The 26,383-nt window shown below is 46.3% G+C and overlaps 1 protein-coding gene across 3 annotated transcripts in view; it reads right to left on the bottom strand.

Moving 5' to 3' along the window:
* The window catches only part of ARHGAP10 (Rho GTPase activating protein 10), a 241,326-nt gene that overhangs the window by 190,970 nt on the left and 23,973 nt on the right, over window positions 1-26,383 (bottom strand). The window contains exon 1 of one of the 3 annotated variants that reach the window (XM_054562721.1): window positions 5,975-6,028. The exons of the other annotated variants lie outside the window; for them this stretch is intronic. The gene's annotated coding sequence lies outside the window, so the exon portion shown is untranslated. Of the gene's footprint in view, window positions 1-5,974; window positions 6,029-26,383 lie in introns of those variants that run through there. 3 annotated transcript variants of the gene reach the window in all.

Consider the following 26,383-nt stretch of genomic DNA (forward strand, 5'->3'; position numbering starts at 1 on the left):
TTCTAACTGTCCTAAATTTGATTTAAAAACAAACAAACTTAATTCTGGCATCTCCGCATGATTCTGTTCCTTGGTCTTTCTGTGCCACGTTTTGAATCCAGGTCTAACGTCACTCTTTTTATTACCTAATATAACCAACAATTACCCCACTTATTTTCCTTTTTCAAAACTTAAACATTTGAAAATTCTTCCCAACAACAATAAGCATCTAGTGCTATGATCAGTATTTTATATAAATATTACCCAAATCCTTATAAGTATCCTACAGCACAGATACTCATTCTATCTCCATCTTATAGATGGCAAGGGGCGGGGGGTAGGGGGTGGAGGCAGATACTTAATGGGTCAGACAGTAAAACCAGAATTAAACCCAGGTCTGATTCCCAACTCATGATCTTTTCATCCCTAAACTATTCCACAGTTACTTGCTCCCACACTAACTGGCACTTGTTGACATAGAAAATTTGTGTGTAGCATCTCCTTACCCAGTTTCCAATCTACTAGAGGCTTGGAAAGCTGAGAGCCCCACTGCTAAGAACTGGGTGGCAGGAACATTTGGTCGTACACATGGCCAGTGCCACTTAAATTGCCAGACCCTGAATTGTTTGTCGCAAGGTCCCTGAGAGACAAGGAATCTGGACAAAATGTAAACTAACCAAATCACCAAGCACACTGTTTAGTTTGGCTGACGCCGGTTCACAGCAAGATATTACATCTCCACCGCGTAAGTGGTGGGGGCGGAAGGAAAGCAAACGCCTTACCGCCCCATAACCAACAGCCTGCAGCCCAGCACTGGTGCACAGGCCCCCCTTTGCAAAATGCTGCTCCAGGCCACGGCTACTCCAAGTCGCATTTGTGACTCAGTGGGCATACAAATCAATACATTGTCACACCAGCATTTTTCTTTGCAATTACAGTTTACATTCAGTATTGTTCTGTATTAGTTTCAGGGGTACAGTACCGTGGTTAGATAATGATGATCAGGCTCTACAAAGTGGTTCCCCCAGATTCCCACCTGGCACCATACATAGTTAGTATAATATTTATTGACTACAATCCCTCTGCTGCACCCCACGTCCCTGTGACTACTTTCCAATACTCCATACTTCTAAATCTGTTCAACTTTTTCGCCCCATCCTCTAGCCCCGCTCCCCTCTGGAAACCATCCATCTGTTCTCTGTGTCTATGACTCTGTTTCTATTTTGTTTATTTGCTTATTTTGTTTTCTAGATTCCACATCCAAGTAAAATCATATGGTATTTGTCTTTCTCTGACTTATTTCACTTAGCGTAATACCCTCTAGGTCCTTATCAGCATAAGGTTTAACAGATTTGTCATCCATCCTATAAGCAATATGAGTAAATTAAGTAATTCTAACTTCTAGATTATTCTTTTGCTTTTGTTTTATAAGAATCAGCTTTGTTAAAAATGAAGAGAAAGAGATGAATGGAATTTACAGATACCCTGCTTTTACATATTATATCCACATATACAGACAGAACAAGGGAGGGGCCCCAAGCCACAGAGCCTGGGCTCTTAGAGACTGTCATAAAAAGGAGAAACGGGTTGGGTTGGGTATAGAGATAACACAAAAATGGCAACACAGTAGAGTGACTTAAAACTTCCCACTCCTTATATCCAGGTGGCCAGAGAATCACCTTCTGTGTCTGGATCCCTAACACACATGGTCTGTAACGCAGGCAAAAGCTCTGCAAGACAGTTGTGGCTCCTCCACAAATGAGGAAGCCGACACAAAAAGTGCAAGTGAAGATTCAAGTTCAGGAACGCCCCTTTCAATACATGGAGGCATATAAAGCATATAAAATGGTTATGTTTACAAGTGTGTTGTTGAACTTTTGTGTTTCAGGGTCTTTTTTAAGACATGACACTCCAGCAGGGATAAGAAAACTCTTGGGGCACTGTGTTTAGTTTGGACCACATTTTCAAGCGATACTGGCAAAACCAAACATCCAGGAAAAAACGCATCAGGATGACAGGGAGTCTGAAAAATCCCATCAGTTAAGAAGCAGTCCCGGACAGGTGGAGTCATCACACCTGATTCTGAATTTTGAGGGACATTAATTAGAACAGTTTTTAGATTCACCTTTCATGGTCCTAGAGACTCATCCAAAAGCCAACACCACAGGGAGAAGCTACAGGGAACAGATTTGGGTTAGCAGGGGCGTCCGGCCTGCAGTCTGCAGGCCGCATACGGCTCAGGGTGGCTATGAATGCGGCCCAACGCAAAATCGTAAATCTACTTAAAACATTATGAGATTTTTTTTTTTAATTACGTGTCACAATGTATTTAATGTGTGACCCAAGACAACTCTTCTTCTTCCAGGGTGGCTCAGAGACTCCCAAAGGTTGGACATCCCTGCTTAGGGAAAGCACAACTCACCAACTAAAGTACAATGGGCTGCCTCACTGCAGGTAACGATGAGGCCTCGCCGCTACCTGCACTGTAGAGACACCCTACTGAGGGCGGGACAGCGGACTGGTGGTCCCAAAGGCCCTGTCCCATGCTAGCATTCTTCGATTTAAGCCAATCAACACCCGACGCGTTATTAGCAATAATACCACCATCTCACCTTTAGCATCCTATCTCTACTACATTATGAAGTAAAAAAGAAGATTAGAGCACTTAGCCATCATACTATACGGGACTTTCTATGAAACTTTAGTCCAAATTCTAAACAACTGCTTTTAGCACATGGATTGCCTCTGCTAAGAGCCCTATCCTGAGTGCTGGGGAAAGTTCTCCGAAGCCCAGCAGGCTTCAATTCCCTTCCTTCGGGGGAGTTCAGAGGCTTTACCTGTCACAGCGAGTCTCCGTGTCAGGTAGGAGGAAGAAAAAGGCAAGGCAGAAACGGAGGAGCCAGTGCACAAAGAGAGAAGGGAGCCGGTGGAGACCCTTCGGCCCCACCGGTCATTATCACCCAGATGACATTAAACGAGCCCGTGTTTCATCCTGTTTATTGTACCTCCTTCCAGCCGAGCCTCAGGGGAAGAAATGCTCCCCATCTCAGGTCTCCAAAGAGTTTTGGCATCAGGTCAGTTCTGACTCTAGTTTCTATAAAGCCCTGGAGGCCTCAAAAAAAAAAGAAAGAAAGAAAGAAAGAGACTACAAACAACTACAAAGTTACCTTCTGGGTTTCTCCATTTCTCTAACTCTGGAACTGGGGCAGAGGTGTGCAACACCGGGCGCAGTATTCTCGCAGAATACTGCGAGAAATACCTAAGGTCTGTGAAGCACACCCAGAGTATCTGATAAAAGGCCACGTGAAATGCTACATTATGGTATTAATTTGTTTGGGTGGTGCTACCAATCTTAATTACGTTCTTTACTCTCTTTGAAACAGTATGAATGGAAGAACATCTTATAAGGCCATTCAAAAGTTTCAGAGTAAAAACAGGAGGTATATTACTTTAGACTTTATAAAAAATGATTAGTGTTAAAATGGGGAGAAGTATACAAACAGTGGCATTCAATCTCAGTCTATATAATTCTGAATTATAAGCACTGGAGTCTTTTCTTCTTATATTCTGACAAACTTTTCCATTTGGGGTACAAGTTTTTCAGTGTGCTCATGCTCTAAAACCCAGAGTATTACAGCACTGTAAGGACTTGCTTCTTTTCTAGAGAACTCTCTGACTTAGTTTGCTACAATGGAACAAATAGTACTGGATTCTTCACCAGAAGCCTAGTTCTCCTCATTAACTAGCAATGAGACTCCTGGACCAGTCACTTAACATGACTGGTCTCAATTTTCCTTACCACTCAGTAAGACAGCTCAGTATATGATCTGCTAAACAGAAAAAAAAATGCTACATTTTCATTTTAATTGCTTCTTTAAATCCAACATTTAAGAATGAATGAGTAGGACCCAGAAAGCATAGACTCCCTTCTTTCTGCTCCTCCCTGCTAAGTTTCATAAACCCTGGAAATAGCCAGAGAGACAACCAAAGAAGAACCCTGAAAAGTGCTAAGGAGACAATGAACCCATCTGGGCTTGCGGGACCGAAGGAACAGCACAGCAAAGAGCGTGGTGCGTTCCCACCACCCAGAGAAGGGAGTCATTCAGACCCACTACTTCCCACCCCCATCCCAACAACAGCAGACAGCCCATGCGGGCTCCTTCCTACCCCAGGCGAAAGGAGAGCCCCACTGGCAACACCACACAAGTCCTACGCCATGGGAAAGGGCGATCCGTCAGAAGCTCCGCCAACAAGAAGCAACCAGGGGAGTCAGGACATACACACAAGGGCAGATGGACACAACGAGAGGAACCAGGAACAGAATCGGGGAAAAACTTGCTGCTGGAAGTCAGGGCAGGGGGTGGGTACGTAAGGGAGACTTCTGGAGCATCTGCGACATCTGGTCTGTTCTTGCTTTGGGTGCTGGTTACACAGGGGTATGCGACTCATGCAAGTCCATCCGACTGTACGTGTATGAAAGTATACTTCTATCTCTATGGTAAATTTCAATAAAAAGTTTTTAAACGAAGATAATTATAGCATCTTCTTCATAGGGATGTTGCGAGAATTAAAACTATGTTGCAGAGATTAATTGTATATAAAATTTTGGCTGCCTAATACATGGGTGAACACATAATAAATATTAGAAACTCTTAAAATCCTCCCAGCGCTAACCACATGAGAAGCTCCATTAAATATTCACTGAACGAACAATTCTTCAGGTGAAATGAAGCACATACAACCCCTGCAATCCCAAAGCTGCTTTGAAAATTTACTATGTCACTGATTTTGCACTTTGCACTGTATTAAAGATTTACGTCCAAACGTATCACTCCCCTATACTTACAGCCCCCTAGGGGCAGAGCACAGGTCTGTCTTTGTATCCTTCGCAACCAGACAAAAGCAAAGATGCTCAATTCCTGTCTGCTGATTCTGTGGTCTGTAGGATATGCTAAGAATGGAAGAACGATTTGCAGAAAACTTGGGCTGCAAAAGAATATCCTTCCTCAACTTTACATGTCAACATGTGTGTGGGAGAACTTTATGCTCTGCTAGAAAGGCCTGTGTGTTTCTAACTTGTTGACTTATCCCTTCATTGTAAAACTACACTGGTGCACAAAGGAGCACAGGACCAGGCTCCCCTGTTTCCAGGTTTATTGCTACGTGGGGGAGACATGGAAACAGCATCCAATCAATTTCCATGAGGCACCTCCACAGAGTGGGGGGTCACTAGCTCTGGATTGGTTTTTACACTGGAAATTTGGGGTGGTATACATTTGAACCCTGAAAAGAGAGAACCTCTGTGCTTTCAAATTTTAGGACAAGATTGGAGTACTCTGGTCCCCTACGCAGAGCCCAGGCTAAGGTGGATAAACCTCTTTGAATTTCTGCGCTGGTGGGCAGGCTTCTCCTGGTCCACTCCCTCTGTGAGGGTGCAGCCCTTGGAGGGTCCTGGCTACTAGACAGGGAGGAGATCCCAGACCCAACTCCTCGCTCAGGGCTCCATTCTCTCCCCCTGCACTGCTGTTAAGCCTCCAAGCACCGTGCTTCTGACCCTTCTGAAAGTTCAGCTCGCGTGTACTGCTCTGGAATGATGTCTTTTGATCTTTGCCAAATTCTGGAGATTTTTCCGTACCATTTTTTATAGCTGTGCGTTTAAAAGGATGTGTGTTAAATTTCACTCAACATTGCTAAGTAATTTGTAAATTAAAACCCCTCCTCTATATTTTAATACACCTTTAACCCAGGTTCCCTGGATTCCTAGAGATAAAGCTCAAGTGAATTAAGAGCTCACGACCCAAAGCTGAAAGATACACAAGGAAGAAATCCAATAAGAACCAAACAGAACAGACACCACGAAAGAGCAGAGGTTAGATCCACTATAAACTTTAGATCACAAACCTTTGAGAAACACTATAAAACCAGTAAATTTAAACTGATTACAGATATAAAAATAATCATCAAATACACATGAAAAGAAGGTTCACAAACTGACCTAAGTCCACTTGGCCATCCAGCAAATGTCAAGTTCTCTTCACAAACACGAACGGCCTCCAACTATTAGCAGGGTAGGCTTATGTGTTCCTCCTCCACCCCCTCCACACCAGCTGCCTTGTTACAAGGAAACCAAACCTTACTACCCAAGTCCACCAAACCAAAGAATGTTCACTGACAAGAGCTATGCACGCAAAAAGAACTACACATCGAGCAGAGGCTCTGGAGCAACCTGACCCACTGCATGTGGGAATATAAATGGTATACAACTTCGAGAGAAAAAGGTGGCATTAGCTAACAAATTTAAACATCAAAATGCCTAATCCAGCATCCCTCGTGCTAGACAGTATTCAAGGGACCATCAGGATGGTGGCCTGCCAGATTCACATATGTGAATGCTCATAATAGTGTAATAATAGTTCGTAACAACAGACGACTGGAAATAACCCAAATGCCTGTTCAAACGTGAAATGACAGAGAAGTAACGCCACTCCCTGAGAATGTTATATGACAATGACAATGAATGGACCAAAGCCAATGCGACAACGTGGCTAAATCATACTAATAATGGAGAATGAGAAAAGCGAGGCCCAGAAGGAAGACGGCTGTACAGAACTAGGGGACGAGGAAAGATAAAGCTCAGGGCAGTGTGTGTGGGGGGGGGAGGCACGGGGCTGCAGCGGGGAGAAGCACAGGCAGACGGGAGTTGTCGGTCATGTTTCCGATGTTGGTGGGTTTGCAGGTATTCATCATATTAAAAATATGAATAGAGGGCCATGCAAAATCCATTGATGACAATATGTCATGAATCAAGATTACGATCAATCCACTTCTCTGCACCCAAGTCCCACCACCGCCACCAGTAAAGCAGTGCGGGAATGTTAGGAACACGCAATTCAAAGAAGCAACAGCCTGAAAGGCCTCCAAGAAGCCAAGAAGCAGATGCAGTCAGAGAAATGCAGCATTAAAGCTAGAAATCATAAGGTATTACTTCATAGCCCACCAATGGGCAAAAACTCAACATTTTGTTCACACCAAGTATTGGAGGAGAGGCAGATTAACCAGGTCACCGATGCAGTTGGGGGGAGGGCCGGATGCAAACGGGCTGCTGGGCGGTGCGCTGCGGCACTCGCTGGCAAAGCTGGAGATACTCTCAGGCTAGAAGATGCATCCTGCCACCTGCCATTCCTCTCACGTACGTCCCCCCAGAGACTCTCAGGCACATGTCAGGAGACATGTACAAGAACGTCCACAGCAGTGTTTACAACAATGGGAATTTGAGAGCATTCGAAAAACACCTTACAACAGGAGAATATATTAATATAATGTAGAATAATCATACAATGGAATGCTACATACGTTAGTTTAAAAAAAAAGAGCTAGAGCTATGTATCAAGAGGAATATATATATAATGTGGCTGTTTCTTTCTTTCAAGGTACAAAATACACATTATTTGCTATCTTTTTTATGACGTTTCAAAAATGATATACTTTATATTGCTCATAAACTCATACATACATAAGTATAAAACAGGCATGGCAATGATATACCCCAAATTGAGCAAAATGGTCACTTCTAGGAAGGGAGACACATAGGACAGAGGGGACAACAGGGGTCAATCCCAGCAAGGTTTATTTCTCATATTTTAAAAAATATTTTGACATGTTTCCTTCAAAAACTATAAAAATCTAATAAAGCCAAATGTGAATACTTAGGTGTTCGTTATATTATCTATATATTATGTTCAGAACATTTCTTATTTTAAAAAAGAAGACAAGCATGCAACTTGCTAAAATGTATTTGAAAGAAGACTGGAAGAACACTGTATGGATCTTCAATATTGGCTACTGAATAGCTCAAGACAAATGGCTCTATCGCATTATCATTTTGGCCTATAACCCAGCACAGGGCCTCACTTATAAAATGTGCTCAAATATTTACTGAAGAAAATGGACAAGCGTGTAAAAAAAAGTCAAATTATTAACCTAGCCATCTCTGAGTATTTTCAAATATACTTAACCACATCTCTGAATATTTTCAAATACACTTAAGCACATCTCCGAGTATTTGTGAGCATGAATAATAACTACTGACATGCTGGCTCTTCCATTAAATTGAAAAGACACTTTCTGCCAGATAGCCTATTTAAAAACACAGTATCATTAGGCATCATGGACCAAATGTGTGTATCACCCTAAAATACAAATGTTGCAGCCTTAAGCCCCAATGTGATGGGTATTTGGAGAAGGGCCCTTTGGGAGGTGCTCAAGCTTAGATGAAGTCATGAGGGTGGGGCCCCCATCAAGGGATTAGTGTCCTTAGAAGGGGAAAGGACCAGCAACAAATCTGCTGGCAAGTTGATGTTGATCTTCTCAGCTTCCAGAACTGTGAGAAACAATGTCTGTTGTTTAAGCCCCTCAGTCGAGTACCTGATGGGAGCCCTCAGAAACCCGTCAGGAAGAGCTGAGGAGACACCCCGCCCCCCGCATTGTATCATTTGAATCCTTCCTCCCGGACCACCAGGAACGTTCTGATTTTAAATGACCTCATCACTGTCTCACAGAGAACTTTAGAGGCTGAAGAAAGCCTCCAGAGAAAGTGAAAACAGAAAAGGGTCCGAGTTCCGATACCACCTAGCTGTAGGACACTGGGCAAGCCAGCTCTCCTCTACTCAGGTGACAACCTTACCAAAGACGTGAGACCGGTCCCAGTGAGCCTGGTCTCTTCAGCTTCAGAATTAGGTAATGTACTAATTAGGAACATCTAAACCTCCCCCTTAAAGTACATGGAGGCCTGACCCAAGGGGTCTTCCGCCCATGTACACAAATACATACCCTGATAAAACACTGCTCCCTGGATCACTCTACCAGGCTGGGGTTAACACTGCAGTTAACCTGACTTTCACAAAGTTGAAAGAAAATAAGAGAGTGCTTATAAAAAGAGCCTCTTTTCCCAGGGCTCACTTCCAGGGAAAGCTGGAGCTGCTACGAGGGAAGGCCGCTGTCCGAAAAGGCAGGCACCACCTTGGCAGTTCACACTGATGTCTCCAGTTCAGTGCAAATGCCATGAGCGGCCGCGAGGGCTGCGTGGATTTACGACATCGACGTCATAGGCATGGTTATTTAATAAATATAAATGGATGTTCTAACCAGTTCTGCTCCATTTGAGTAACTTTCCAGATGTTGTTTTATAGCTTATAAATAACAACGAAGCATGAATATTTTCTCAAGCCCACGAAAATATCTTGCTTTCCTGATGTCAAGGGAATCTACCAAAACACTTATAAATCGTAGTCCTCGATGAATATCTCACAAGGACACTATTTTTTTCATTTTCATCAACAAGAAAGATCTAGCACTGATATCAAATACTGATACCACGCCAAAGGTTTATTACCCACCGCTCAAGTCATTCGCACAGAACATTCCGACACGTGTGTCCAGGAAGGGCGTTGGCTGGTCCAGCCGGCAGGGAGGAACCGCCCCTCCCAGCGCAGGGCGCTCCTCAGTCTCCCTAGGTCCTTGCCCCCAGCCCTCCGGGGTCTGGACAAAGAGAGGTTGTCAGAGTTCCTCCTTCATCCTTTCACTTGACCTCTGAAGCGCTTACACGTTAAAGAAGTGACGGCTTTGCTGGTGTCACCATGCAGTACTAGAGGTGTGTTTGATCTGTGGATGTGGGGAAAGGAGGCCTGGGGAGCAAAGCGGATAAACTCTAACGTCAATTCTTGGGAATTTTTTCTGTTTTTAATATCCGGGAAATATCTGGGAACTACTGGCGTTGTAAAACAATTAGCCCTGATTTCGCCCGAAGCCCCTGAATGCTAATCCTACCCCTGGCGCCCACCTCAGGGCCCTCCCCGCCCACTTTCTCCGTCACAGCTGCCCCCACCCTCAGGGACCTGGGGCTGTGCAGGAACGCCAACCGCAACGCTGCCGCGTGCCCCATGGGCAGGGTGACTTCTCCTAAGGTTACCATATCAGCGTGTGTGTTATCGGAAGACCTGAGTTACAACTCCTATGACTCACTATGCTGTGCTTACCAGGTGACAGGAATTCAATGGTCACTGGTCATGGTGACCCAGGTGAAGGAGCTAAAGGGCAACAGGGGAGTCACTCGTGATAACCAAGACAGCCCAGCATGAGGCAGTGGCTAGGACTCGGCCCCCCTGGGGACAAAACAGCTGAGAGGAGTCCAGAGGAGAGACCGAAATGAGGATTTTCTCCTTCTGATCCCATTCAACCCACTGCTACAGAATCAGTCTTCCCAATTCCAGCCACCTCTCCTGCTCAGAATCCTTCCTGTCCGCCCACTGCCTGACAGCACACCCCCAAATTCCTTGGTGTTATGCCCAGCCCTCCACAGCCTGGCAAGAGCATACACCTGCTCTCCTCCCGCCTCGCCCCCTTTCATCCCTCCTCTCTCATCGAGAGAGCGATTCGTTTTTCCCTTCGCCACCTCCATCTTCCCCTCTGCAATGGGTTTGGTCGTGCTGTTTCCTAAAGGGAACATACTCTCTCCTCATCCAATCTGTTGCTTTACACCCTGCCTTGACTCATTCAAACATCGAGCCTCCACCTTGCCAAGTGCATCTGAAATGCCTCTTAGCCAAGGAAAACAATTCTACTACGACTTCCACCCAGAAATGACACCTGAGCTTCCAGCTTCCCTTCTGTCGTCTAACGGCCCACCGCACCTTAGCTGTGTTACAACCCTGGTCTCCCCAGTTATTTTGCCGGGGCGGGGGGGGGGGGGGGGAAATAAGACTAGTTAACAAGAGGCTACCATTCCTCGGCACAGGGACTGTGCATTCCACGCCCCTCCAGAGCAGGGAAGGGAGTGCGTAAAGAACACAGGAGTGACTGGCGATACAGCAAAGGCTGCCAAGGGGTGAAGATAAGAAGTAAAAAAGCATCCGCTACACTGAGTCCAAGGCCATCAGGGGTGTGACCTTGGTGAGGACAGTTGTCACTAGAGCAGAGACAGCAAAAAGACTACAGTGGCTTTAGAAAAGTGGAAAGTAAGGTCCTATGGACTAAATATTCATTTCAGTATCCATTCCTCCTCCATCCACACCCCCAGATAACTTTCGCAGGTCTTCTGCATTCAAGATAGAAATTACTGATGAATAAAGCAATTCAAACATGAGAAGTAATTTGTATCATCCAGTATACGCGACATGCATCGTATCTGCCCGTTTTTATTTACCCATTATTTAAGTTACCACTTTATCCTCAGGCATCCTGGGTGATATTACAACTTTTTCCCTATCGCACCGCAAATCAAAATGTTTCATGGAATCTTCCTGCTTTTTGCTCCTACAGATGGGACAGTACCTAGGTTAAGGGAATGAATTAATGAGGAGAAGGAAGAAAACCCGTCCTGTGCATTTTGAGGCACTACTTTTCCCTGCCGTGGGCAGGAACCACGCTGCCCCTGAAGGGCCCCTCAGCAGGCTCCACGCCTCCCATGCTCGCGGGGCAGCCACTCCGGGGTCACGCAGCCCGAGTGCCGGTATTGCCAACCTCACCAAACAAATACCTTTGAAGACACTGCTTGGTCTGCTTTTCGTAGTAACATTACTGCAAGTCAGTCATTTGACCGCTGCATAAGAGCCTTATGGGCCCTCCAGCTGCCTTCAAATAAGAGCGGTTCCACTCACTGACCGACCAGCTTTGGGACTCCTTCTAGAACTTGCACAGCTCCTTAGCCTAAGGTCACCCTCTGCCTTATCTTTAACAAAAAACAAAAAACAAAAAAATAAAAAGCAACCTTGCACATGGGAAATTAGGAAAGCAACAGCTTTTACTTATTTATTTTTAGAGGCAGGGAGAAAGAAGGGGAGAGAAACATCAACGTGCAAGAGATACATCCCTTGGTTGCCTCTCTGACGCCCCCGGCCGGGGATCTGGCCCACAACCCAGGCATGTGCCTGATCAGGAGTCGAGCCGGTGGCCTTTTAGTTTACAGGCTGGCACTTGATCCACTGAGCCACAGCAGCCAGGACAGAAAGCAACCCCTTTTAAATGACCCTTCTCAGAAAAATTCTTGTCCATAAATATGAACCCACCAACCTCGATTTTCCTAAAATCAGAAACAAATGTATCTTGTAAAAGAAACCCATAGGTTCAGTTTTTTCACTACTTTCTTGGGGAGGTAAAAAAGGACACTCAGTGCTAAATCATGAAAACAGGGAGTGGTTTGCATACCTAGCGGATTAAGAAAATGGGCGTCATTTAAGAGTCATCTATGAACCAAACCTTTATAGTAATTTTTATACGTAGTATAATATTAAAATCTCAGAGTACAACCTTCCTTACATGAGAAGACTGCTGAAAATCCACACCACCTAGCCACAGACATGGCTAATGATGAGAGCAGAAATCAAATTTGTGCCCTCCTAGGACACATCTTCAGCATACTTGGTATCCATCTGAAGAGTAAAGAGCTCCGACGGGGCAACACTGCAGCAGGGTGGAGGGCTGCCCAGATGACTCTCTTCTGAAGGCATAAACTTCATGTCATTCCTGTCCTGGACACCATGCACATACCTCCATTCCAGGGATGTCCGAGGAATTCAAGGAGGGGCTTAAGATATCGAGAACATTCTATTCACAAGACTCATGTTCTAAAGTTACGTGTTATTGACATGCAGAGCGCAGTACAGCTGCTATGTAGGCCTAATGCTGTCACGCCACCCTTCAAAACCAACAGGGAAGCTGTGTCAATAAATGTTAGATTAGAGCCACAGAAAAGAAAGGCGCAAAATGGAGCACTGAATTATAGACACAGCAGAAAAAAAAGGGAACACTGGGAAATATAAAAAAGCAGAACTCCAGTCCCGTGATTTTATTTTTAGATTTAGAGATGCTTCCAAAGGCATAACCTCTCATCTTAAGTCTTAAGCAGGAAGCCTCTAAGAGCTAAACAAGTCAACAAAGTCGTTCTTTCCATTTAGCTTAAGTGTTACGTATTATCTGAGTGTCAGACTCGCAATAGCATTTTCCTGACTGTTACAAACTAATCATCCACATGCTTCATCATTTTGGAGTCGCTGTGGTCAACCATATAAAATATAAGGAAATCCTTCCTGGGTCTTTAGGATCTTCACAGACCAGCTGAGCTGGAAACGACTCAGGAATGTTTTCAAACTAACCAGGGAGTCTTTTCACATGAACTTTCCAGAAGTTTCTTCTCTCCTGTTTGCAAACTGGTCTGACCCCTCCGAGCAAGTTATAACAGAGCCAGTAATCAGCACCTCAGATGTAGGGCTGGCATGCTGCCTTCAGACGCTAGCAACGGCTGAGCCAATTACCACACGGGCTTTACAAAGCACCTTCCTTCACTTCATTTGACCCAGTGATCTACACACACCATTCCCTCAAAGTCAGTGTCTCAGCTTTAGTTCTTGCTGAGTAAGATGACTTTTTTTTTTGCTTTTGTGCTGACCACCATTTCCACAACGTAGTAGCTGACTGGTCAGCTGAGAAGCTGACTCACGCTGGAGGAACCCACTCCTGAAAGTGTGCTAGTTTCACAGTGATGATAAAATGCACGTGCCATGTGAAAAATGCCACTAGCGCTCAATAATGTTATACAAATGTCACCTCTGACATTAAAAAAATCATGGTTTCCATGAAAGCTATACCTAGCTAAACGTGCCCCAATACTTGCTCTTTTGCCCCTATTGTACAAACTATCAACAAAAACATAAGGACTGTCATAGTCAAATATTTCCATACCCACACCCATCAGAGCTAAATTGAGTATAATCGTCTCTACAAGACACTCACTCTAAGGCAATATGAAACGTGCTGCATTAGCAATAAAAATGTTTTCTGTATTTGAGTTGTTCCTTCCTTATATTACCTTCTTTGTAGTCCAAAGTCTACTAAGTGGGAAAAACTCTTTGGTGCCTTCATTAAAAAATCATTTATTTCACTGTATTTCCAAATCAAAGCAACTCATCAGGGTCATTTTTTCAATTCAGAAAACTCAGACTTAAAATAAATGCCTAGAATTTGGCAATACGTATCAAAATGGATATAAGCTGACCCAGTTACTCTATTTCTAAGAATGGGACTTCTTTGGAAATACTAAGGCATACACGAAGTTTTGTTTATTTTGTTATTCGTAGTAGCAAAGAGCTGGAAAGGAATCTTATTTGGTCACAGTTATGCAATTAATAAAAGTAGGATACATTTATGAGGTGAAACAGTTAGCCATTTACAATATTCTTGGTAAAATATTTAGTATAGCCAAGTAGTCCTAATATAATAAGGATTATTATCCTGTTGGTTTTTTTTAAGGCAGAACAAAAAAATTCAAAGTATGAAAACAGTTTAGGGCCTTGGGAAGGAGGTGTCTAAGACATCAGAGCAGTTCTTCAGTGTTTTTCAATGTGTATATGGAAACTGAATATCCCCAATATCTAGGGTGATGCCACATCCTGGCTCGCCAGGTGAGACACACTGTACATATTAACAGTGCCCCAGTTTGGTCAATAGAATAAGTGGTCACCACACCTACGCCCGATAGTTTCTGGATCCTAAGTACCGTCACTAAGTTATTCCCTAAATCTGCAGGACCAATGGCTCCTATCACCAAATGTTGTTTCTCTCTTTCTCGGGAGTTCCCAGGGATGACAGGTGTAGGGAAAGGGGCTTCACCTCACCCCACAGTCATCAGGCTGTTCCGGGGCCTCTGTCCCTCCAGGCTCCAGGTGCTACTTTTTTCCTGAGCCCTCCCCACTGTCACTAAACCCCCCACAGGATGCCGCTGTAGCCACACCCTCTGGGCATGTGCTCACCCAGCTGTGCCATCAGTTCTGTCACCACCTGCCCCACCTGCCTTCTGCATTGTCCCACCCCAGGGCGGCTGCCAGGCCGGGACCACCCACAGGATGAAGCGGGCTGACCTGCCTCTGACCTCACACATTTCCTTCTCTCTGTGTGATAGGCAAGAAACTTCCCCTTCTGGAGTCCCTCTCCCTGGGTCAGGCGAGGGGAACCCCACAACAGAGCTGCGGGGTTCCTGCTCTGACAGAAGTCATGCAGCCTCTCTCCCAGCCTCCTCCTTCCCAAGGCCCTCCAGTCCCCGGAGCGCAGACCCGATGAGGTGGAGATGCGCACAGCGTCTCACCGAAGCTAGAATCGCTGCCCTCTGCACTTCCAGCCCTGTCTGCCAGACTGCTTTCTTATCAGTGTTGACATTGTGGGGTGGGGGCCGGCGGGGGGGGGGGGGCGCAGAGCTACTGTCACTCCCAGTAATGCAGCTCATGCAAAATATCGGCTGTAGCCAAATACTGGAACAGAAGAGAGGTACGAGAAAGAAAATCCGCCACCTAGGTCCACCCGCTGGCACAGCGAGCCTCTGTCATGGGGGCCCGACACCGTTCCTCCATAGCCACGCAGCCATGGGAAGATGGAGCAGGGTGAATAAAAATGTTAAAGGCATGACTTACGGCAGCTCACAGCTGATTCTTTCTGTTACACTTTCATGTTCCAAATTTTCTGCAATGAGCATGTATTACTTTGAAAACTGAGGGAAAACTGAAATATAAACCAATGTGCGGGTGTCTGTAATGATCAAATGATTAGAGACTGACAACTTACAGAAAAATTAAAAAGAGATACTGCAACCCACTATAATTTGAGTTATACTGCTGTAAGTCACTTATGTTTTTAGCAACGCTATTTCAGTTGTACTTAGGCAAGACTATAAAAGTGTAAAAGTCTAGAGATAATTACAGTGAAAGGGCTGAGATATTTTTAAACAATATTCTTCCCTTTTAAACCTCAGAATAAGAGGAAATTATTCTGGGAGACAAGTGATTGCATGTTTAGACTCACGAAAAGCTTAGACATTAAAGACAAAAACAATCAGAAGGCACAGAAAATTGTGTAGACCCTTCACTTTGAAAACAGGATAGACAATAATCTCCTTGGAGGAGAAGATAAACAACTGAAATTCGGCTTAAAAATAACTTGAGAGGTTCCCCCCCAAACAGCCCCGGATTTCCCCTGAAGTCAGCGTGAGCGCCTCTCCCCGGGCTCCCAGGCCGAGGGAAATGCTGGGTCGCCTCTGTGTTCTCCGTCTTCCTTCGCTTCCAGATGTTTCTCCAAAGTTCGCTCCTGGGAAATAACACAGATACTGGACACCAAACTGCCCTTTAGCTTACTGCGTCGCCTCTGGCCACTTTCCCCTCTGCTACCCAATCAGCTGAAAGGAGACACCAATACTATTACCCTGGTCAATTTCTTCCATGGCTTCTCGCTGCCCAAAGAAAGCGCCAGCTCCTGAGGCTGGGACTCTAGACCACGGCGGGTCGCGGGAGCTGGGTAGCACGGTTGCCCCTGTCACCCCCTCAGCATCTCACACAGTCCCTGATGGCCGGTTTCAAGTGCAGCCCTGGACCAGCAGCATCACTGTCACTGGGGAGCTTGCAGACATGCAAATGCTGGCGTCCTACCACACACCTTCTAGGACAGAAACTCTAGCACCGGGGCCGAGCGGGTGACTGACACACTGAAATTGAAAGCCACTCTCCACAGAAACCTTCAAATCCACCCAACCCCACGTCCCCATCCCCAGGTCATAGGCGGTACCTCCTTCAGCTGCCCCTCTGTTCCCAGGCCAGCTTCCTGCCCCCGTCTCTCTAAATCCTACCCACCTTCCCCGCACTGACCGACCGAGCCGTTCTTTCATTCTGATGCGTTCCTGTCATGTTCGGAACGGCAGCAGGACTTCGTCTCTGTACCACGCCCTCAACCCCGTTGGTAGGACAAGAGCAAAGAAGGTGACAAGGCCTCAGACCTCTAGGACAGGGGTTACAGATTTCATAAAAGGTGCCAACCTGAAGCAAAGAGTTGTGACAGCCAGGAACCATGTGTTAAGAATGATTCTGAGGCTACACCGAGGCAGGAAAACGGCATCTCAGTCAGCAGTGTCCCTGGGAGAGTCGGGGAGAGCGAGCGCATACGGACCACCACCGTCGCTTATCTGCACTAGGGTTTTAACCCGGCTGTCATGGGGGAGCGGGCTATCCCAGGCCCAGGAACAAGAGACTCCAGGGAGCTGACTGTGTGACCATCACTTTACTGCTGTGAGCCCCTGGCTGGCAGTTCTGTCCCCGGCATGGCTGAGAGAGCCGCCCAGGTCATGGCAGGTCACAGTATGTTAGTGCCGAGCTTAGAGTTGCAGCACACTGTGCACGCAACGCATATCTAACTTTCTCCGTTTCTCCATAATTCCAGTTACACTATACCAGGTGGTGGGAGAAACAAAAATGACCATTTCCTGTCATGTGACAGACTACACCCAACTCTCCCTCAAAGTTTAAAAAATTCACAAAAAACAGATACATCTAAGCCAAGCTCAGAGGATATGAAATATGGAAATATGGATCCACCTATTTCAAATTCTTCTGCTCCTTGCAGTGCGAATAGTAACAGGCATTTCTAACAGGATCTTCTGTGTTACAAAACTATGCGGATTCCACCCCACTTATCCCCTAAGTTGCATGCCGTTTAAAGACAGGAAGCAGGACTTATTTCGGCCTCTCGTTATCTAATGCAGTGCTGTGCATAGATTATGGTGAAATCTATAACCACACACTAGATAAACCTGCAAACTCCATTTCTAGTTGTAGAGCTTCCATTTCTCTAGATACCTCCCCACCTATAGGAAACAGAATCTCGTTTAGAAGATGATAACAGACTATTTAAAACACAACATTTATGGTGCAATAAGGGCCCCAATGCACACAGTGCGGCAAAAGTAGGCTTATGGTTGTTCATGTAGAAAATAATACAATAATTAATAATACAAGAATAAACTGTGTTTTGTGTACTCTCAACGGTAAACCTACTTTCGCCCTGCCCTGCATAACTTCATGTGTGTTACTCAAAGTAATAAAAAGCAGTATACACGCGAATTACTCCACACTCATATAACTATTTTGAGAATCAAAATGTCCCTGCCGGAGGTAGAGTGAAGACACAGCTGGAAACAACAAGCACGTGAATCACCCTTCGAGGCCATTAGTGTGATTCATAGGTTTGCCTGACAGGAAAGCCACATCTCCAAGCCTCGGGTTCAACTCGGGGCCAAGTATGAAAGGCACACCCTAGCCAGACGATTGTATCCAGCCACACGGACCTTCATTCAACTGGCAAAGCTAGAAACCCCAATTTCCTCATGGTAAACAGACAGAGACATGTAAGATTGAAACTCAAATCTGGCACGTCCATCTTAAAACAGTTTACCATTAATATGCACTTAAGTCTAAAAGAAGAAAACTGACCGTGGCCACAGCCTGAGGGGGAGAAAGCAAGCTCTCCCCCAGCAGGGGACCTACCCTGGAGCGTTTACCATGTCCAGGCAAAAGTCCCCAAAACTCTGAGCAGGCTCAGAATGAGCCACATTCTGTCATCGGAGCCTCACTACCGGGAAGAGGGCTGGCTGTGCCCTGCGGGAAGTCCCAGGGCAGAGCTCCTGGCGCCCACCCGGGCCAGAGGCAGCCACTTCGTATCCAAACTGCCCCCCACAGCGGCAGCAGAGCCCCCGGGTGACTTTGGTTTAAGAAAAAATAGAAAATAAAAAACCAAAAGGGTCTGGAGACCTTCCCTTTCACACATTTATCAAAGGTACTAAAACCATGCCTCTCAGCCTCTTAGCCCGCTCGCTGTCTGTGGAGGCACCAGAGGTGGTCTCAAGGGAGAAACACGCTCCCCACTGAGCCAGAGCAGCCATGAAGCCGTTTCCGTGGCACCTGCTCAAGGACAGCGTTCTCCTCCGCAGGCTGTCGCTGTTCCGCTCTGGCAGGTCTGCAGCAGGGAGAGGCATCAGTCCGAGAGCTGTGACACAGAGACTCAGAATTTAGAAGTAGCTCTATTTTATAGTATCAAAAGTCTTAAAAATGATCAAGAGAGAATTCTACTACTTGGTTAACTGCAGAAGCACACGTTTGAGTGCCTGGATCCAGGTCTGAGCTTCGGTGCCCACATGCTCAACATACTCCAGCTTCCTGTGCCTCCATTTCCTAGCGTATAAAATGATGTTATACTGAGGATCAAGTACCTTCGTACACGGTACATCGCAGGACAATACCGGGCACACAGTGAGCCCTCTGACAACGTTAGCAAGATCAGCGTCCTCACTGGCCACTATCCAGGCGTGCTGCAGCGGCACGTTTCACGCTGTGATAACCCTAAGCAGGAGGAACTAGAAGGCCCATGCTCCAGAGGTGGAAACCAAGGCTCAGTGGGAGTTACTTAGTTCTTGTAACAGAGTGAGCACCCAAGCCAGAAGGCAAACCCAGGCCTGCCTCACCGCAAAGCCTGTGATCTCCCCTATTCCTACTCTGTCTTCCAGGTGAACTAGAGAGAGAGAAGCCCAGGGTGCTGAGAAACCACCCTTCTCCACCTGACCAGGCCGTGGTACGATACGCCGATTCAGCACACACGGGAGGCAGGGTGAGACTGCAACCCTTGACGCAGCTCCGAGAAAGGGTCACAACCATTCCTGGCCCTGAGGCCACCCCGGAAACAGCAGGCGCTGCTTTCCTCCAGGAACCGCCTGCCTGTGCACAGCTCGGTCCTGGCAGAGAGGCCACCACCACCAGCCGGAGATGGTCAAGTGGCAAATGTCAGGGACCTCCCCTCCCTTAAAGCTGCTTTCCTTCCTCCGGGCTCGGGACCGGCCAGGAGGAGGCACGTAAGCTTTACGCCTGGATTCCACTAGTGAGGGCATGAAGAGCAGTTAAGGGCTGTTGTGGGAGCACAAAAAATAATTTCCTTCCTACCATTCTAAGTTCCTCTGGCTGGGCCAATAATCAAGTTTACAGGAGAGAGAATAACAGGAGAAAATGTCCAAGATGTATTACAGATGGATGCCTGGGGGTCCCAAAAGAATATGAGTCCCAAGGGCAGTGGGCAGTTGAGGGTCATCTGCCATTCTGAATAAAAGCGAAGGGGGTGGGGGCCAAGGTCTGGGATTTCAGAGGAAAATGGACAATTCACAGGTAGCTGGAGAAAGAGCGAACACGTGGTAACAAATTCTTGCTGGGCCAATCCCGAAACAACAGGCACAGAGGGGAGGCTAGGGAAGCAGGTTGACAGATTTCTCCTAGTCTACCACGTTTAGTTTACACTTGGATGCTAAGGTGATTTCCCTTTAAATTCCTTTAAGCAGGAAAGGGGGACAGGTCAAAGGTCCTTTCTGAGTCCTTTGTTTCTTAATAATCGGCTTAAAATCAGTATCTCCAAAGACATATTTGGAGGTAGCAAAACTTGGCCCCGTCCCATCATGAAGGAGCAGTGAGCGATGGTGAAGGAGTAGCATGAAGTAGCTATAGAGCAAAAGCCATATATACGTCAGCTCAGAGTCCTGCTGGGACTTGGTAAATTCCAAAACATTCCTTTTATCTCTGCCTCCCCAGGCAAGCCCAAGAGGAAAAAAATAAAACACACACAGTGGCTGCGTAAGAGCACTAGTGTTATGCACTGTTGCTCAACGCACAAGCAGCAAGCTCTCTCTGACTCCCCGTGGCCACCGTCCTACACAATGAAGCCACAGGACATGAAGAAGCTAACTGAGCATTAAAACTTAAGGGAAAAAAAAAATCATGTTATAGAATGGAGAAAATGTAAAGGAGAGATTTTTTAAAATTTTATCTCAGAATCACTCTTAAACCCTACAGACACAAGCCCAGGTCATACTCTCCAGATACACACTCTTTATACACAAACCAAACCTGTCAAACAACATCAGATACGGGCAGAAACAAATTCTGCCGTGAAGATTCCACTGAGAATGAGGGTTAATACTTAGATAGCCTGGGGATCTTAGATCTCAACCGGACAACCCAGGACCCATGGAGGCAGGTTAAGAAAGAAGCTAGCAAAATTCCCTGGCAAGTGGAATGGAGAAACTGAGGCACAGAGCTGAAAAAACTGGCTAAGCAACTTACAGCCAGATATCTGAGGAGGGGGGGTGCCTAGCTACAGGGAAAACTGGTACCAGGCCTCGCCCCCAGGGTGGCCTCCCCACCCCAGCCCCGGCAGGGCCAATCAGCAGAGACCAGGACCCTGAAAGGGTGCACCTAGAAAAGCTGGTGACTACTCTGTTGAGATCCCTGCCTCAAGCCCTCCCCTAAACTCCCAGCCTCTAAAACCCTCCAGATGAAGGACCCAATGCACAAACTCTCCCTGCAGGGAGCGCGCCCACACCTTTCCCTTGCCTCTCCGGCCTGCGTCCGCGACGCCCTAAGGGTCCCCATGAGACTTGCAACCAGGGGAGCAGTGGGCAGCAGCAGCTCATACCAGGCTAACCCCCTGAACCTGTCCCCAAGGCCCCTTTTCTCTGACTTCTCAGTGAGCCCAAGCAGCACCCCCAGGCTCTCCCCTACTGCTTCTTCTATCCTAAGCCCTTCCTTGTTTCACTGCTCTCCACGTAATAAATGTCCTCTCTCAAAATCGCCTGGACTCGTACTGTGAAATCTTTCCTGCACACAGTCAAGAACCCCACACACTCCCGGCTGGCCTGAGGCAGGCTCGCTCCAGGCCTGGTCCCCTTTCCAGTAACAAAATGACTCAGACATGGCGAACAAAGGTAACCTGACATCAACCTGGTCTGACCAGGGTCAAATATGGGAAGTGCATATGTACTGAGATGACGACGACACTCCGTCCTTATCCGGGGCTGGGTGTGCCAGACGCTGTCCTGAGTGCCTCCCGCACATCCACACACTCCATTCCCCCACCAACCCTGAGAGGGTTCCCGGGCCCGTTTCACAGCTGAGGAGCGGGGGCACCGGGGGAGGCGCCCCCCGCAGTCACACGGCTGGAGTGGCGGGACCGGGTGCGAACCACCCTGGCAGTCGGGCTCCGAGTCTGTGCTCCTAGCGACGCCTGCCACTGCACAAACGGCTTCAGGATGCATCTCGGGCCATGCTCCACAGCTGACGCAGAACTGCATGACTAAGAAATGGCCCTGTAAAGGGGCTTCCAGCCACTCCAAAGGGGGCCTCCGTTCCAGAGCAGCCCGGGTTCTTACTGTGTGGACTCACACTCTGCAGACCAGAGGTTGGGAGCCAAGCGCCCCCTCCTTTGAGTACCCCACAGGGATGTTTAAGGCTGTACTTACGACGTCACAGCAACCCTGGAAACCACACACTCGAAAACATGACAGGGTCAGCATATGTCATCGCTCAGGAATGTAACATTCAAGCCCACATATGGATTTGAGTTGATTTCTAATACAAACTTTGAAACCTAATGCTGCTTCCCAAGCTGTCACTGGGCAGCTGGAATTTTAAAACACGGAGCCCTGCACCACCCCCTTTATTATCCTGGGGAGCGTTCCAAGGGGTGTTTATGTTAGCCAGCCCCAAAGCCACTTTCCGCTCCATAAATCTAACCCCTCTTCCCAGCAGTATACGGGCCACAGCAACATTCAAACTTGGGTGGAATTACTCCAAAGCTTCGTAAGCTGCTTAGCAGAAAAAACACGATAATGTCTTAGACATACACATGACCGTTCAGGAAAGTCAGGTCATACACACCCACAATAAGTAAGCATGCTTTTGGAAGGGAAATGCTGTTTTAATTATTTCCAAAGAGGGCTGTCTTGACAACGTACTTCAAACAATTTCCACCGACCAAAAGAGAAGACTATAGTCAAACGCAAAAGACATATATTCAGATATGTCGTTCATCAAATGTTCTTTTTACCACTTGACTCCAGAATGTAGGAGTTCTGTCAAAAATCTCTCCTAGTAAATTCCGGAAGTTCCACCTCACTGCCAGCATGTACTGCTTTTGGAATTCTAATCAGGTCCCCCCACCCAGTGACTCAAACTGCACTCTGAAGAGATAGAGGACAGCTGCACGCGTCCACCACGCCAAGAATAGCTTTCAGGAAACCGAGGCCCAGTCGGGAAGCTGCATTTACAACCCTTCACATGAGAGAACACCGAGGGAAGCTCCTCAGAGACATGCCAACGCCTGTGGGAGCTTTTTACACAGTAGTCCCCAAAACACGTATTTTCTCCCGGAAGTAAACAAGTGAAATGATTTCGCGAACCTTTACACCCTAACTTTTTAAACTCTGTGTTTATTCGGAATTCTCTGGATGAGCAGCGCCAGCCATTGCCTTGTTGCTGAACATTATCTGCCCAGAGAACATTCTCAGAGCCACTACAGCTCACTCATCGTGAGGCACAGGCCACGTGGTCTGGGGCTGAACCAGAACGAGAAGTCATTCCAAGCCTCTGCTCACTTTTCTTTCACTCTTGATTCCTCACTCAGCTATCCCACCCTGCTCCGAACCTCCTGTCTGCTGTGCGCAGAAATGGGATGGGGACAGAGTAGGCCTAAAAAAAACACAGACCCTGACATTTGGAAGGTGTCACCGGACAGAGACACCGCTGCCAGGTGGAAAGACTGAAAGAATCCAGGGAGAGAGGGAGTCAGAGTCCAGGGCTGTCCTCCAGAGAGGGCGCCGACATTCCTACCAACTGGAAGGAAAGAGGGGGCCCCCTCGGCTCCAAAGGGGACAGGGCGGTGCGGGCGGGCGGGGAGCAGAAGCAGGGGAAATGCCCCAGGGGGGCCACAAGCGGCCTTGAAGTAAACCACTCATCCAGCTGCATGAATGGAGGACAGTGATGGAGAGAATCATGGAAAAACACCACCTAGTTACTCAGAATATAATTCCGCCCATGCCCACTATTTATACTAGAATGGAATATAAAGAAAATGCGATTCTATCTCAGCTCCAGCAAGGAGAAGGTTAACACTGAGTACACACTATGCTCGTGCCAGGTCTTTGCATATATTATTTCATTTAATCCTCACAATCATACTTGAACACATACCGTCTTCACGGCTATTAAGGGCGGCTGAAGTGTGTCCGGAAAAATTCATCTCTGTCTTAGCTCCCAGGACCTCAGGATGTGACCATATTTGGAGACAGGATCTTTAAAGAGGAGATTAAGTTAAAATGAGGTCATTAGGGTGGGCCCTAATCCAACATGACTGGTGTCCTTGTAAAAAGAGAGATCAGGACAGAGATACAGGCAGAGGACAACCGTGTGGGGTCAGGGAGAGGGCTGCCATCTACAAGGCAAAAAGCGCGGCCTCGGAGGAAACTGCTGACACCTCGATCTTGAACTTCCAGTCTCCAGCACTGTGAGGAAATAAATCCTGCTCTTTCAGCCACCCCTTGTGCTACTTTGCAACAGCAGCCCCAGCAAACTAGTACACCCTCTACAGAGAACAAGACACTGTGGCTCACCCTCTACAGAGAACAAGACACTGTGGCTCAGAGAGGCTAAGTAACTCCATCAAGGCCACTTAGCAACTATGTAGCAGAGGTGGAATGTGAATATACATCAAAATACAATCTTTCCAAATTGAGCACTTAGCCTGACACAAAGTAAGTGCTCAATAAATAGCAGCTACTCTTTAATTACTGCACATGATTATCTGCTGAATGTAGGACATGGAGACAAAGTCATAATACAAGGTGATAGAACTGTAATTCCTAAGTGCTTTGTAGACAAATACTGCTGTACCAGTGATTCTATGGATTGAAGTTCAAAATTGATGTAGAACCCTGGCCAGTGGCTCGGCTGGTTAGAATGTCATTCCATACACCAAAAGGTTGCAGGTTCGATCCCTGGTCAGGGGGCACACAGGAAGTAACCAATTGATGTTTCTCTCTTTAAAATCAATAAACATATCCTCGGGGGAGGATTTTAAAAAACTGAGGTAGATGCCCCAATTACATGGTTAATGGGACAGTAGAGATGAGACCTGATAATGACCTGACCTAAGGAAGCCGGAACAAGGATAGAGGAAAGGTGGGTGTATAAAGGCACATTCCATCTCTAGGTGAGCTAAGGTGACAACTTTATGGTACCTTTTCCCCTGCTGTCCTCAGGCCCTCCCGTATTACCTGCAGCAAGTGCAAGAAAGCAGGATGACTTTTCAATACTCCACATTTGAAGCAAAGGTGGTGGCGGTCACTTCAGGCCCCTCTCTTTTTCCTCCCCCAACACATTTCTTAATTCCAGCCACTGGTTTTTAAAGAAGAGCAGCAAAGAAAGCATCCTAGGGTTTCTTGCCTGAAATCATCAGGACATGAGACATTTAGCCAAGAGGGGAAAAAATAGCACAGATCCTCGATTTTCAAACAATTAGAAGACAATAAATATGTGACATAAAAGGTATCCTAAATATAATTTAATCTTTGACAATGCAAGAGGATTTTGTAGGTCCTCAGGGTACTCATTATAAGTATTAATCATCACAGTAGAAAGAACCTGTTAACATAGTGGATGGCAGAATGTCAGCTATTAGGGAATTTACTACATAAAGAAAGGCACCGTGGCACATATGTGAAATAAGGTCCTGATGCACGGTTTCCTTTCCATGTAATATGACTAACAGGGACATATACGAACCTACATGCCTATAAAATTCAGACATACTTATTTTCTAATTAGAGGTTTACCTTAACTTTGACATCATGGGCCATAATGGATAACTTTCATTTTTCCTTTCTTCCTCAAGAAGACTTACTGAGAAGTAATTTCCCTCAAGACCAGAACACCTATACATGGTGAGAAAATACATCACCATGGAGACAGATCAGTAGTACCTGAATTCCCATCCAGCTCCTGAGGATGACTGTACCACTGCGGCACAATGTAGTTCCCTCATGTTTAAGTTCTTAAGTATTTAAATGAACTTTCAAAAACGTAAGAGTTTTGACATTAAATACTTTCAGTTTCTATAGTTTACTTAAATCCATTATGACTTAAAAAAATTTTTTTATTAAATGGAAAACTTAGCAGAGATTTTCAGAATGAACAATTTTTGAGAATATGCTGAGAAAATGTTAGTAAGTAAAATTCATTAAATTCAAGGACTGAATGACTTTTCCTTAACTAGGGAGACTGCTGTGAAAGGAATGAGTTGGCAACTAAATCACTAATAAGTCTTTAAATTGACTTTACTGGTAGAGTCTTTGGGATTATTTGGCAAAAAATGTACAATGTTTCCACACGCGCAGGACTCCGGGTATAGTCTTATCAGGAAGGGCTCTTACCATGTAATAAGGCAAAGTAAGTGTTGCTGGGCTCAGCCCGACTCATTCCACGTGAAACCAGGCCGCAGCCATAGGGGATGGGGGTGGGGCACAGGAGAGAGGGCTTTGAGGGGGGGAAATGCAAGCAGGAAGAGAATGCTTCAGGAAAGCAAGTCCTCCAAAACTATGACCCTTTCTAGGGTAGGAGTCATAGCCTATTCTTCCCTGAATATTCAGCAGCTGGGATGCTGGGCAGCCAATTATAGATGTTTATTCAGCATCTGACATGTGCTCTAAATCAATTACATATGTGAAAATAAT

Source organism: Pteronotus mesoamericanus, unplaced genomic scaffold (assembly GCF_021234165.1).
Source record: "Pteronotus mesoamericanus isolate MK-2021 breed Mesoamerican mustached bat unplaced genomic scaffold, CSHL_Meso_final contig_163, whole genome shotgun sequence".
In the NCBI taxonomy this organism is placed as follows: domain Eukaryota; kingdom Metazoa; phylum Chordata; class Mammalia; order Chiroptera; family Mormoopidae; genus Pteronotus; species Pteronotus mesoamericanus.